This window comes from Penaeus chinensis, chromosome 1 (genome assembly GCF_019202785.1).
Source record: "Penaeus chinensis breed Huanghai No. 1 chromosome 1, ASM1920278v2, whole genome shotgun sequence".
NCBI classification, from domain to species: Eukaryota; Metazoa; Arthropoda; class Malacostraca; order Decapoda; family Penaeidae; genus Penaeus; species Penaeus chinensis.
Genome location: NC_061819.1, coordinates 23,267,030 through 23,271,642, shown reverse-complemented (window position 1 = coordinate 23,271,642; position 4,613 = coordinate 23,267,030).

Below are 4,613 nucleotides of genomic sequence, written 5' to 3'. Positions count from 1 at the left end.
TTATATAGGTATGTATGTATGTAGGTATATGTGTGTGTTATATATTTCATATATATATATATTTATATATATATATGTGGTGTGTGTGTGTGTGTGTGTGTGTGGTGTGTGTGTTGTGTGTGTGTGTTTATGCATATATGTATATGCATGCACATATACACACAGATATGTGTATTGGTATGTCTGTCTGTGCATATTTATTATATATCTATACATATTAATTTATATATAAAGTACATTATAACATAGAACATATTTATACATTTTATATACATATATATATATATTAATATTTTATTATTAAACATACAAGCAAGCCGATTCCAAAGCCCTGTTGGTGTTACGGGGCCCTTTATAATGAGGCCCGATGTTTGACGCGCCGCCCTGCCGAGTGACCGCAAGCCCCGCCGCCCATAAGCCGAGGTAATGCTGCAGCGACGGGTATTACTCCGGAAGTAGGGGACCTGGGAGGGGGAGGAGAGGAGGAGGAGGAGGAGGAGGAGGAGGAGGAGGAGGAGGAGGAGGAGGAGGAGGAGGAGGAGGGGGGGAAGGGAGGAGGAGGAGGAGGAGAAGGAGAAGGAGGAGGAGGAGGAGGAGGAGGAGGAGGAGGAGGAGGAGGAGGAGGAGGAGGAGGAGGAGGAGGAGGAGGAGGAGGAGGAGGAAGGGGAGGAGGAGGGGAAGGGAGGAGGAGGAGGAGGAGGAGGAGGAGGAGGAGGAGGAGGAGGAGGAGGAGGAGGAGGAGGAGGAGGAGGAGGAGGAGGAGGAGGAGGAGGAGAAGGAGAAGGAGGAGGAGGAGGAGGAGGAGGAGGAGGAGGAGGAGGAGGAGGAGGAGGAGGAGGAGGAGAAGGAGGAGGAGGGGGAAGAGGAGGAGGAGGAGGAGGAGGAGGAGGAGGAGGAGGAGGAGGAGGAGGAGGAGGAGGAGGAGGAGGAAGAACTCTGTCGCCTCCACCCGCTTCCGAGAGGCTGGGGGAGTCGATCAATTTCCGGCGCTGCAGTTTGGGGGAGGAGCGGGTTTTTATGCTGTTAATTTTTTCACAATTTTTTTTTTCGTTCTTGAGTTTTCTTGAGTATGTGCGTGTGCCTTTTTTTTTTTTGTAACCGTCAGTTCTTTTTCAGAGTGTTTTTTTTTAACTTAACTCTCTCTCTCTCTCTCTGTCTATTTATATCCTCTCTCTCCCTCCATATCTCTCTTCCCTCTCTCTCTCTCTCTCTCTCAACCCTTCACTTTCCTCTCCCTATCTCCCTATCTCCCTTTCCCTCTATCTCTACCTCCGCCCTACCTCTCTACCCTCCCTTCCCCCTCCCTTCCCCTCCCTCCCTCTCTATTCCCCCTCTCCCTCCCTCTCTCTTCTCCCCCCTCCTATCTCCCTTTACCTCCCCCCACCCACCCTCCGTTCCCAAAGCCAAACACGTAACACATAAAGTTAATAACACGCAGTCGGGCTTAAGAACTCTCGAACGCACAGTACAAGCGATCAAGAATCTCCACCACCCTCCTTGCTTTGAACCACAAAGCACAAAGGATTTCTAGCAAACAAGAACTCTAACGTTCGAGGTTTCTAACATACGAGGTTTCTAACATGCGAGGTTTCTAAAGTGCGAGGTATCTAACATACGAGGTTTCTAAGTTGCGAGGTTTCTAAAGTGCGAGGTTTCTAACATATAAGGTTTCTAACTTACGAAGCTCTTAAAGTGCGAGGTATCTAGCATACGAGGTTTCTAACATGCCTGGTATCTAACATACGAGGTTTCTAACATACGAGGTTTCTAAAGTGCGAGGTTTCTAACATACGCGGTTTCCAACATACGCGGTTTCCAACATACGAGGTTTCTAACATACGAGATTTCTAACATACGAGGTTTCTAAAGTGCGAGGTTTCTAATATGCCGGATATCTAACATACGAGGGTTTTTACCTCACAATAGTTCTAATTCACAAGGATTCCAATATACATGTATCAAAACAGACGACAGGCTTTTTAAACACGAGACTTTTAACACACAAAGTTTCCAACACACAAGGCGGTTAAATGTGAGAGATAACACGTATTTATTCATGAGGTGAATGAGCGTGCTTGTTCCCTCTCCACATTCATGATGAATAAACCACGCCCGTCCGCCCCGGTTCCCTGAAAACATCATGAAGAAATTATACACTTCAGAAAAGATGAAATATTTTACTATCCTCGTTATCTTTTTGAGTGCATCTGTTTTTATCTGTTATTTTTTTATTACTCGTTATTTTTATTCATCTCTATTTTCTTTTCATTTTCTTTTCTTTTTAATTATCTATTTTTTAGGTATTTAGTGGAAATTCATTTGGCAGGTAATTACTAATTCTAAAATGATAGCAGAGGCAAATACTGCGACCTATATAACGGTTATTAATTACGATTACCATAAGCATTATCATTGATAATTATCTTAATTATAATAATCGGATACTGAGTATGATTATGTACTGAGTATATTAGTGAATTCATGATTAATGATTAATAATTCTCTGCATATAAAGACATGTATAGATACACACAACACACATATGTATGTATGTATGTATATGTAAATGTACACATATATTCACATATACGTAAATACACATATGCATGCTTATATAGGCCCACGTACCTATTCATATGTTCTTTGATCTATCTATGTATTCCCTTACACCTTATACATGTATGTATCTATCTGCCTTATATCTATATATCACATTATCTGTCTGTATATTCATTTACTCATCTCTCTGTCATGCTGTCTATTCAATCTATCTGTCTGTCTGTCTATCAATCTATATATCTGCCTATCTATCTATCTTTCTGTTTGTCTGTTTTTCTATCAGTTTATCTGTCTATCAGGTTATCTAGCAATCCATTTATCTATCTACTTATCTTTAAATATACCTCTCGATCTATCTATCTATCTATGTATTCAACTGTTTATCTATCTATCTTTTTGCCCATCTGCATCTATCCACTTGTCTACCTATTCATCTATCTTTCTACCCCTCTATCTATCTATATGTCTATCAGTTTATCTCTATACCTGCCTGTCTGTTTGTCTTTGTCTATCTACCTACCTAGCTATCTGTCTATCTACATATCTATCTATCTTTCTATCTATCTACATATATCTATATATATTTTTCTGTATATCTATCTGTCTGTCTGAGAGCGAAAGAGCGAGAGAGAGAGAGAGAGAGAGAGAGAGAGAGAGAGAGAGAGAGAGAGAGAGAGAGAGAGAGAGAGAGAGAGAGAGAGAGAGAGAGAGAAAGAGAGAGATAGAGAGAAAGAGAGAAAGAGAGAAGAGAGAGAGAGAGAGAGAGAGAGAGAGAGAGAGAGAGAGAGAAGAAAGAGAGAGAGAGAGAGAGAGAGAGAGAGAGAGAAAGAGAGAGAGAAAGAGAGAGAGAGAGAGAGAGAGAGAGAGAGAGAGAACCAGCCAGACAGACAAACCTACGGACAACAACATTCCACGCCCAACCTATGTACCCCGTTTCCGAAAGTAACAACCGATGTTTGGGCGTGGGCGAGGAGTCGGGGAGGGGGGGGGGGGTGAGGAAGGTCCTAAGATACGGTGATGAATAAATTATACTGATATGTATGTGTGTAAGTAAATATACAAATACACAATTGTATAATTTTCTCTTGTTTTCTCCATGAACTCTAAGTCATCCTTTTTTTTTTTTTTTTGTTTGTTTTTTGTCACTTGGTGCGATACTCAAGATGACGAGGTTTTGCCAGTGACGTCATCGACAGGACCCAAAAGTAGTGTAGAAAGAAGAAGAAGGAAAATAAGATGATGTAAGATAATATCAGATAAAATTAGACCCTTGCCGTGTCTTATCAGCACGCAGGCGAATCAGTCAATACTTGTCTGGTTTCTGGTCAAAAATAAACTAAACGCGTAAGATTATTATTTCGTATATTCGTAATTTGGAATGAAAAAGAAAATGCGGGTATGATTTCACTTAGGTAATTTTGGGCCACTGTTTTTGTCCTCTGCAAAGTAAGAAAAAAAAAAAAAATGTTGCTTTTACTTTTCGATTTTTTTTTTTTTTTTTGTTGGAACTGTTTTTGTTTGTCATTTTCTTATTGTGTTCTTGCGTCGATATTGGCAATGCATTTACAAAAGGTCATTGTGGGTTACTGGTGATAAGACGCCCGCCCATGACTACAAGCTGATATAAAGTTGCTTTTTCAACCGTGCATTTGAAAAGAGAGAAAAGAAAGACAAATAAAGATAAGCCACAGATAATATAGGAGTAATAAAAGAAAAACCAAAATAATATTGAATCTAATGAAAACAAAATTTGATGTAATAAAAGATAAGAAAGAAAATAATATTGAATATAATGAAAAAAAAAATATTGAAGTAATAAAAAAATCCTGAAAAATGAAAAATATACGATATCAAAATATCATAAGATAAAAGTTAATTATATCGAAGTGATGTAGTCTGCGAATACGTTATAGAGAGTTCAGTCTTCTGTTATGAGTCATTTCACTTTGACAGTTTACATGAGTAACGTTAGCACTATTTTCCTGCGCATGTATGCCATGACAGATTTAATCTCACGTCAACTGAAAATGTTCTCCTTCCAATCTCACTCGTAA